Source organism: Pinus tabuliformis, chromosome X, assembly GCF_031772625.1.
Source record: "Pinus tabuliformis cultivar Carrire ecotype Pingquan chromosome X, CPIR1, whole genome shotgun sequence".
Classification (NCBI taxonomy): domain Eukaryota; kingdom Viridiplantae; phylum Streptophyta; class Pinopsida; order Pinales; family Pinaceae; genus Pinus; species Pinus tabuliformis.
Genome location: NC_142308.1, coordinates 653,642,176 through 653,653,281, shown reverse-complemented (window position 1 = coordinate 653,653,281; position 11,106 = coordinate 653,642,176). Strand labels below are relative to the sequence as shown.

At 37.5% G+C, this 11,106-nt stretch overlaps 1 long non-coding RNA gene and 1 pseudogene across 2 annotated transcripts; both read right to left on the bottom strand.

Annotated features, from left to right (window-relative positions):
- Positions 1 to 3,491: 3,491 nt before the first annotated feature.
- Positions 3,492 to 10,078, bottom strand: LOC149141677 (DEAD-box ATP-dependent RNA helicase 53, mitochondrial pseudogene; annotated as a pseudogene).
- LOC149141676 (uncharacterized) lies at positions 10,079 to 10,552 on the bottom strand. 2 transcript variants are annotated; one of them, XR_016264323.1, is made up of 2 exons: positions 10,354 to 10,552; positions 10,079 to 10,196 (listed from the first exon to the last, which is right to left on the bottom strand). It is a non-coding gene; the product is annotated as an uncharacterized LOC149141676 (long non-coding RNA). The 2 variants fall into 2 exon arrangements; XR_016264324.1 differs by having other exon boundaries at positions 10,374 to 10,552.
- Between the last annotated feature and the right edge of the window lie 554 nt (positions 10,553 to 11,106).

Here is an 11,106-nt window from a genome sequence, read left to right as displayed (position 1 = left end):
GAAATATCAATGTACTCCCTAGATATCACCTTTACCAAAATAAGTGAATCATGTTATGTTAACCTATAGTACTTCCTTCAAAACGACACTTGCCCAAATCATTTGAATACTAAGTGAGTAAGAAGCTAAAGTCAACACATTATAGTTTTACTAATATAGTTTTAATATGTAGTAATTATGGCGAAGTGCTACTAAAATGCCTACATACAGAAGACAATGACAATGTCTTGAGGGACCTCCATGATGGACCAATAGGTGGACACTTTGTAAGCAAAATTATAGTTAACAAAATTCGACATGCGGTATAATATTGGAAAACACTATATAGAGATGCACACTTTTCCATAAGAAAATGTAAAATTTGTAAAGTGAGAGCAAATAGAGAAAATAAGGTAATTGTCCCTTACAACTTATGATATTAACTAAATCTTTTGAATAATGGGGAATAAATGTGATTGGTAAAATCAACCCTCATTTTTCCAAGCAACATAGGTGTATATTGATAGCAATCGACTACTTCATGCAATGTGTTGAAGAAATTCCTCTCACAAATATTAATGAAAAAGTGGTCATTCAATTCCTAGAACAATGTTTGATTACCCATATTGGGATACAATCTGTGATTGTGTTTGATAATGCCCCCTAATTCTCATTGACCTTATTGATCGAGTCTGCTTTTGATAAGGTATCATGTTGAAATTTCCAAAAATTATTATCCATAGGGAGATGAATTGGTTGAATCCATGAATAAAAATTTGATCTATATCCTTAGGAAAATTGTGACACAAAATCATTGAAATTGGCACAACACTTTGTACAATTCCTTTTGCGCCGATTAAGTTACCTATTTCCATTTTTCCTTGTTTATAGATAGGAATCCATCATTCCAACCAACACTTACCTCCCATCCTTAAAATTATATCAAACCTCTAGATAAAAACCCCTTTCTTCAATGCAACAATGCATAAATACACTTCTCATGCTCAAGGGAGGGAGAGAAAAAGCAAAGGAAATGTTTTCCTTACATCAATAGATAGTGAAAAATTGGTTTGATTGCCATAAAATAGGGAGAAAATATTTTGTGATAGGTGATTTAGTGCTCAAATGGGACAAAGACAATGAGACATAGGGTAAACATTCTAAATTCCAGAACTTATGGCTTGGACCCTATCAGATTGCTACGAAAATTTGGAATGGTACATACCATTTACAAGGTCAGGGTGAGGGGTGAGGTGGGGTAGACTTGATTTCTCCATGTTAATGGTCAACCTCTTAAGATTTTATTTTCCTGAGATATTCCATGTATCAATGAATACCATAGTTTTATTTTTCTATCCTCTTTATTTTTTTATGATTGCTTTCATATTTTGATGCTTTGTTTCTAGATTCACCCCATTTTTCACAAATAAGTGTTTTGTTTTCAACCTTTAGCAACTATGGGGATATGATTTCTTAATCCTTACTTATACGTGATGACAAATACTTAATATATTTAGGTAAATACCACACTCCAAGAATTGTTTTGGTACTTTATGCGTGAGCTGAAACAAATCAATTATTTTGTAAATTCACAAAAAGGGTATGAGTTTTTAATATGGCAGAATTGTGACAATTGAAAGGATGGATTGATACTTGTCTCTTGTAAGGTTTTGGAAAACACTTACCCCAGTCATAGGTCAATCCCATTATTCAAAAATACCATCCCCATAAATGTATGGCATGATCGCATGATAACTAGCAATTGCACCAAATGTTGCAAAGGAACGCCGTAAGGCATAAATTGGAGAAACATCATAACATAAAAAATCATTGAAGATAAAAATTAGTAAACAAAATGTTATTCAGCAGTCTTAAATCATAAACAACAGTTTCATGTGAGCTATTAAATCCTTGAAATTGTCCATTACCAGTGGCATATCTCTGAAATGAAAATTCATTTAGCAACATTTAACAGTGGAGAAACTTTTGAAAATCCTTGTGACCCAACTGAAATTTGATAATCCTCACCATATCACTGAAATGAAAAGTCATTTAGCAGCATTTAGCAGTGGAGAAACTTTTGAAGGTCCTTGTGACCCAACTGAAATTTGATAATCCTCACCATATCCAAAACCTTCAGGTAACAAACCATTATAGAAAAATCACCTGAGAAATTGTTGGGTCATGCATTTTTAGGCATATAATAATAGCTTGAACCACCTGAAATTTGACAATCATATTCTGTTTTTTTGTTGAGCATAACCATACCAATTTTCACTATAGGAAACTCTCACCATATCCAAAACCTTCGAGTAACAAACCATTATAGAAAAATCACCTGAGAAATTGTTGGGTCATGCATTTCCAGGCATATAATAATAGCTTGAACCACCTGAAATTTGACAATCATATTCTGTTTTTTTGTCGAGCATAACCATACCAATTTTCACTATAGGAAACTGAGAATCACGATTTTGGGGACTAGGTAAGGTATCTCCTTCCCAAACATTGTGAAAAGAAATTAATAAATTGTGTTATAAAAGTAGGAATACTGAATACATGGTCCATGGTGTTGTGAACATTCAGGACAGAGTAGAAGAAAACTTGGTACTCGTTTAGAGGTTACAAAAAAAAAGGAAATGCCTTTGGAAGACATCGGGGAAAAGCGTTTTCCCTTATTTTCTTATATATCCTTGGCCTTGGCTCTGCTCAAATAAAGAACTTGGTACTTCTTTAGAGGGACAAAAAGGAAATGCCTTTGAAGACATGGACAGAAAGCGTTTTCCCTTATTCGCTTATATATCTGTGGCCTTAGTTGCGCACAATCCTATGTAAATAAAATTGTCCAATCTAATCAAAAGAACCCCAATTTTTTTTACATTTGCAAAGAAAAATGAGGTGGAATCCTAGAGCGATCGATCCATCACCAATACATTCTACAATACTAGGTGTATTGAATATTTCTAGGTCAACAATAGTGATATATTGCGTATGTTCTACACGAAAGTCATAGCAGTTAAGATATCTATGATTTTCACAAAAATACGCTGTAGAGGATACAATTCATTTGCACTCGCTGGTAAATACAATGTGCATTTTCTTTTCAAATGACACATTCCATACACAACTACTATTTCTCACTAAGAAAACCATAGTGAATCTCCTATGGAACCAAAAATCTGTCTCTTTCTTGGTGGCTACACAAATTTCATATTCCAGCGATTTCGTTCATATGTTCGCACTGATTGCGACAAAGCTCGCTCCCAAAGAATAGAGGCTCTCAGGCTACTACTCTGCAATTTCATATAAATTGTTGCCACTTGAACCTGGGTTTCTAATTAACACCAAGTTCAAAATTCTTGCATCCCTGCTACCAAACTCCCTCAAATATTTTATTGTCTCATCTAGTACTAAAAGCGGCCCCATAGTCTCCAAACCTGCTACTGGAACCTCTCTGAGAGCTGGAAGACTCCCCATAGTCACTAAAACGGCGCTTAAACGGCGGGATCTAGAACCACCATAGCCACCTCTTGACCCACCACTATAGCTAATTCCGGATCCACTACCATAACTGCCTCCTGATTTGCCATAACTTGAACCCCCATACTGGAACCTCTCTGAGAGCTAGAAGACTCCCCACAGTCACTAAAACAGCGGGATCTAGAACCACCAGACTACCTCCTGACCCACCACTATAGCTACTTCCCAATCCACTACTGTAACTTCCTCCTGATCTGCCATAATTTGAACCCCCATAATCTCCTCCTGATCCACCATAGCTTGAACCACCAGATCGCCCCCCTCCTGAACCACCGTAGCTTACAAAATGGCTCCCCCCTAAACTGCGAGAACTTCCAAAACGACTCCCTCCTGAACCGCCATAACTTCTAAAACGACTGCCTCCTGAATCACCGAAACCACCAACTCCATTGTCTATTTCCTCTTTCATCTGAGTCAGCTCTTTAAACTTGGAACCTATATCATTTTCAATCATCTTAACTTGCCTAATCTGTTGGTCGGTATGGATAAGGATAGCATTATCGGGCCTACCAGCATGCCCTGTTCGCCCTGATCTATGCACAAAAATATCTGAAGTCGTTGGGAGCTCATATTGAATAACGAGATCCACATTAGGAATATCAAGACCAGATGCCCTGTTCGCCCTGATCTATGCACAAAAATATCTGAAGTCGTTGGGACTCATATTAAATAACGAGATCCACATTAGGAATATCAAGACCAGATGCAGTGACATCAGTAGCAATCAACACATTAAAACACCCCTCACGAAAGCCAGCAAGAGTCCTCTCCTGCTGATTCTGTGAGATATCACCATGAAGAGGTTCGCATGTAAGTACCCGACCCAGTGCCACCAGCAAACTATCCGCATCTGACTTTGTTTGAGTGAAAAAAATACATTTTCCTCCTTTGGCATATTCAGTTATCAATGGGTTGAGAATCGAACATTTCCCATAGGTGGATGCAGCAATATAAGAAAGTGAGATTTCTTCTGCTTACTTCTGAGATGATTCACCAACACCATCGATAACAACAGGATCATTTAAATATTTCCTTGAAAGCCTTTGCACCCAGACATGCATTGTAGCAGAAAAAAAGCATACTCTGACGCCTTTTCGGCCATCTTTCCATAATCACCTCAACATCTTCATCAAAGCCCACATTCGGCATCTGGTCAGCCTCATCCAAAACAATAAACAGTACTTATGAAAAGACTAATGCACCACGATTGATTAGATCAATAATGCGACTAGGTGTTCCAGCAACATCTAAACCCCTTCTAGATTTGGCTCATTATAGGTACACCCCCATAACATCAAAGAGTATCTAGGCTTGGAGCAGATTCTTGGAATTCCTTGGCGTGCAAGTTCTCATGTTGGAGCCAAGATGAGTGCCAAGGGATATGATCCATGCCCATTCTTACGGTTGTGCTGAATGATTTTTCCAAGATTGGGATTCCAAAGGCAACAGTTTTTTCCAGTTCCTATCCTGGCGCGACCAATCATGTCACTCTATTTTAGCCGCAACATGTGACCATTTCATCACATTGCTGGCTGGGTCTAGATGCTCCTGCATTAGTTTCCGAGCACGGGAAGACTGGGGGGTGTGCTGCCACCTTATGTAACTTCAATCTCTTGACGTTTATGTACACCTGGAAGTCCTCCTGGGTCTCTGGAATATCTTTATTAGCAAACTCCTCGTAGATGGTGTACCAGGAGAGCCTGGTCATTTTGATTATATTACAAGCAGTGTCCCTAAAGATAAGTGGATTCTCTTTTAGGTTGGCTTCCTGTGACCCATTTCCCAAGGCCCCTCGGGCAGCTTTAGTGGTAGGGGGAGTCATATCATCCTCAAAAGAAGAAATGGATATGCACTCTAGATCGACGTCACCTAGCATGTCAAAAACACGGTCCCACAATGAGAGAGGCAACATGAAAATCAATTAAAACTGCAAAACAAAAAGGGGTCTAGTAGGTGACAGGTCGTAGGGAAGACAAGTCGCACGGTTGCAGTTATAAGGATGCGACTAAGCAACTAAAAACACAGGTCATAGAAAAAAGGGTCGCACGGACGCAACTATAGGGATGCGACTAAGCCACTAAAAACATAGGTCACAGAAAAAAGGGTTGCAAGGTCGCAGATTACGAGATATGGTCGTACGTTGCAGCAAGATGGAGGTCACAGTGTTGCAACGTTGCGAGAGAAGGGGTATCGCGGCTTCAAGATGCGTGACTTAGGCTTAGTAAAGATTAAGGAAGCTACTAAATGGACTTTAGAAGGTCAAGGTCTCCTTCAGATGAGTGAAACCACACATGTTGGTAAAAGCAAAGGGGGTTGGATCGAGAGAAAACACACTGTTCGAGGAAGGGAAAAAGTAGCGAGGGCAACCTTTCCAGCACAAAATGAGAAAGAAAACTTGAGTAAAAGAGATAAACCCTAAGGTGAGGGAATGCCAAAGGTCGGGGGAGAAAACATTGACATTTGGAAGAAAAAAGGACAATGGACCGTTACTTACCCGAAGCCAGACACACGCACAAACTCAAGTCGGAGGACCTCCTAGATCTTCGTGCGATCGGAGGAACATTTACAAATGCAACTGGGGTGATGGTCGCACTTTCTTCGTTAGCTAAGAGTTAATAAGGAGATGAAGGGTTAACTCTGGGGTGGAAACGGATTTTGGAGCCATTTTAATTGATTCATTATAAGCATATTGAATGAAACCCAAAGCCTTCCTAATCCTTCTGCTCTATCTTCTTAATAATCGGTATTGACCTGAAGAAGCTGTGGTCGAAGAGAAAGCTATTCCTTGCGTGGTACTATCCCTAAACCAGACTAAACTCTTTCTGTTAGTATTTGCTACATTTCCACTTCAGTAGGTTGAATGTCTTATAATGAATCTTCATTTTTCTGTTAGTATTTACTAAATTTCCACTTTGGTAGGTTGAATGTCTTATAATGATTCCTCATTTTCATTAGGCATTTACAATGGTTGTTCATATTATGCTAGCATACCCTTGGTGTGAGGTCTTGAGGGACTAGTACACGAGTTTACAACCTATGTGACCTCCTTGCACCCATTACGATCTGTTCTCTATGACTATAGAAATAGTCCTGAGAATTTACAAAGATCAATTATTGTCGTCCTAAGAGTAAATACGAGATTCTTCCTGCCCCTGTCGCAACAGTCGCATGGTCACATACCAATCCCTGAGTGAACAGTGCAACCTTGCAAGTCGCATAGTCATGTTTATGCTCGGCGAGGCGTGGCGCAATCTTGCAACCTTTGCGACCTCTGCAACTCAGAAGGTCGAGTTTACGAAGATGGAAAGTTCGACTCGTGACCTCTGTGACCTGTGAGTTGCATTAGTCGCAATAGTTGCAACAATCGCAAGGATCAGTTTTAGTGACGTTCTGATACTGCGACTGACCTACTAAGGCAGCAACCTGCTTTTACTTAACAGAAAACTTAGATTCTTCCTTAAGCTCCTTGAGACTGTTAAACTCTTTGAGTAGAGACTATTGAACGCTTTGAAGAGACCCTGAGAACCTGGCAGGGCTTGAGACTGTTAAACTTTGAGTAGAGACTATTGAACTCTTTGAAGAGAACCTGAGAACCTGGCAAGGCTGGTAAACTCTTTGAGTGGAACCTGGTAGGGCTTGAGACTGTTAAACTCTTTGAGTAGAGACTATTGAACTCTTTGAAGAGAACTTGAGAACTTGGCAGGGCTGGTAAACTCTCTGAGGAGAACCTGACAGGGTTGGTGGCTTGGCCTGGTGTAGGTGCTCCAAAAATTTCAAGGTTCTCTTGGAGGGTTGTTGAAAACTAATCATATTTCCAACAAAAATACACCCAACATTTCTCAAATTTGAGGACCAAAACTAATCACATTTCCAACAAAAATAGGCCCAACATTTCTCAAATATTTGAAAACCTAAAAGAAAAAAACTTTTTCTTTTGTTCTTTTCTTTTGAAACTTTTTAGAGACATATTTTATATAGAAAAAATTTAAAATAGAATAGAATTTTTCTTTTGTTACATAAGAGAAATATTTTATATAGAATAAGCATTAAGAGACATATTTTATATAGAATAAGTACTAAAATAGAATAGACATATTTTATATAGAATAAGTATTAAAAAAAATAACTACAACAATATAATTATGAAAAATTACGTTTCCAACAAAATACGTCCAACATTTCTCAAATTTGGGACCCTTTTAAATTTTGTAGTTTTAGAGTCAACCCAACATTTCTCAAATTTGGGAACCTTTTAAATTTTGTAATTTTAGAGTTCCAACATTTCTCAAATTTGGGAACTTTCCAATTTTGTAATTTTAGAGTCGCCCAACATTTCTCAAATTTGGGAACCTTTTAAATTACACAATTTGGGAACCTTTTAAATTTTGTAATTTAAAGACTCTAAAATCTCTACATAGAGAGGGGACAATTTGTTACATAGGATACATATTATTTTTATATAGAATAAGTATTAAAATAAATGACTACAACATTACAACAACATAGTTTTGAAAAATTACATTTCCAACGAAATACACCCCAACAGTTCTAAAATTTGGGAACCTTTTAAATTTTGTAATTTAAAGCCTCTAAAATCTCTACATAGACGCAGGACAATTTTGAACACTTTTGATAGACGTGGGACAATTTTGAACACTTCTAAATTATGATAGAAGGTGAAGATCACTTCCAACATCATCAACTTAATACATCAATAAGTATTATCATATCACATTAAAGATCAACTTTATTTTAGTTTTGTACATCAATGAGTAGTAATCATATTGCAACAACGATATTTTTATGCGATTACCAAAAGTAGCATTATCATATCACACAAAGATGAGACTAACTTTTAAATTTTGTATTTTAAAGAACCTAAAATCTCCACAGAGACGTGGGGTAATTTTGAACAATTTTGAATTATGGGACAATTTTGAACTATGATAAAAGGTGAAGATCACTTCCAGCATGATCAACTTAATACATCAATAAGCATCATCATATGACATAAAAGATGAACTTTATTTTAGTTTTGTACATCAATGAGTAGTAATCATATCACAACGATACTTTGTGATTACAGAAAGTAGGAATATCATTTCACTCAAAGATAAAGACTTCATTACTTCACAAGCAATTTGCATCTCCACCATCACATCCAATTACATGACATGCTTACAATCAGAATTTGAAGGTCCATAACCGAAATGTTAAAGCCACAACGTACTTACTGTCTCTCTCTGGGCATAAACATCAAACCAAAATACTACGCCAGAAGGTACATATTGTCTCTCTTTGGAGATAAACTAAATTACTAAAACCAAAAGTAACCACTAAATTACTAAAACCACTGTCTCTCTTATAAACTTACTGTATACAAACTTACTACATACATAAGCACCAAATTACTAAAGCCAAAAAGTAACCACTCTCTCTTATAAACTTACTGCATACATAGGCATCAACTGTTATTGATGCTGCACCTTATTACTAGTGCTCATGGAATCCTAAGTTCTAGCGAAAAACAACCAACTGGTTACATTCCGGATCTGTATTTGATGCTGCATCTTATTATTAGTGGTCATGGAATCCTAAGTTCTGTCTGAGAAAAACAACCGAGTGGCTACTCTCCAGCTCTGTATTTGGAGATAAACTTACTACATACATAAGCACCAAATTACTAAAGCCAAAAAGTAACCACTGTCTCTCTTATAAAATTACTGCATGTAAACATCAACTACTATTGATGCTGCATCTTATTACTAGTGGTCATGGAATCCTAAGTTCTGGCTGAGAAAAACAACCAACTAGGCTATATTCCGGCTCTGCTACAGGTACATGTTTCACAGGCACAATTCTCTCCACATTTACAGAAGGACTTTCCACTAGCAGTCTCGTCGATCTTTGAACAGTTACACGGATTGCAGCTGCAGTGTTCTCCACACTTGCAATATGCATGTCCCCCACTGCAAAATCCAAATCCAAAATCAGGTTTCAAGAAAATACATAAATTTAAATATTAAAATGTCTAATCTTATTGATCTTATTAAGCACTTTAAATGCCACTCCAAATAAATTTAAATATTAAAATGTCTAATCTTATTGAGATTTTATTAAAGACTTCAAATGCCACTCCAAATTTTCCTCTGTTGCTGGGGGGCTCAAATGTACCTTGTTTGGTCGGATGGAGGCGCAATACTCACAACTCCACACCTAAATAGCCATGTCAGAATTATATGCATCACATTAGTAATCTATTTAACAATATATTTTAAAATCAACAATGCTAATCTATTTAAAAATATATGAAAATCAACCATACATATGCAATTCGATCATGATTTTACGATTGATAGTGATCATGTAATTGGATCATATATACATCGTTATGATACATCTGCGATTGAATGGTTCATATGCAATTGGCGCGACCAATCATGTCACAACCTTGCATTATTGGTTCCAACACTGCTTTTTGAATGGGGAACAATCTAGTAATATCGCGCTTATTGAGAGAATTAATAGTTTCTCTGCGATTCCATATTCCGCCAACAACTGGGAGAGTGGAAGTATCTCACTTGGCTAATATCGCCATTGATGATTTTAACTCTCATGATGTCGTACTGACTGGCAGATTGTAGGCTTCGGAGGATTGAAACACTTCGAGTCAAACCCTGAGAGACAGGGGACAAAGGGTTTATCAGAACGGAGACAAAGGGTTATCAGAACAGGATTCTTTAGAGGAAACCAGCAAGAGGAGAATCAAAGCCCTGTCGGACCTCCTCCATTGAGGGATTTCGATAGGGAAAAAGCCGCAATGGCTTTGGCTACCTTCGAATTCAACTGTCTACCTGCTATGCTGTTCAATTTCGGAACAATTGAAGCAGCCACCTCGTACTGACTGGCAAATTGCAGGCTTCAGAGGATTGAAACCCTTCAAGTGAAACCTAGAGAGACAAGCAACAAAGGGTTTATCAGAATGGGGTTCTTTAGAGGAAACGAACACAAGGAGAATCGAAGCCCTGTTGGTCCTCCTCATAACTTGTTGATCTTGCCATAATTAATCATTTTGAGTTGAGAGGTATGTCTGGAGAGAGAGAGAGAGAGAGAGAGAGAGAGAGAGAGAGAGAGAGAGAGAGAGAGAGAGAGATCTCATAATGGAATATGTCTTAAGTAAAATAAATAACATGCATATATGAAGAAATTTTACAAGGGTTTCTCCGCCTCCTTGTCCTATGTTACCCTCTCTTGTTGTCCATATCCATGACTCCATAGACCTCTATTTTCCTTGTAACAAAGACTATTGGTTCGTGTTTTTAATGTAAAGTTTGCTATAGCAATTTTAAAGGGAAATGTGTTGGTGGTTTAAATTTTGACTTGTTTTTTTCGCTACATGTTATTGTTAATTTTGCAATTCACTTTGTTGATATGAGATTCGATTCTTCTCGACCAAGTAGGATGGGTTGAGGTAGAGGGGATAGACCTCCTCGTGTGTGGGAAGGTGGTAGAAGTAAGAAAATTCATTTTTTCTGTTCCTTTTAATGCATAATCAGAGGAATTCCATCATTTAGCCACCAATGGGCA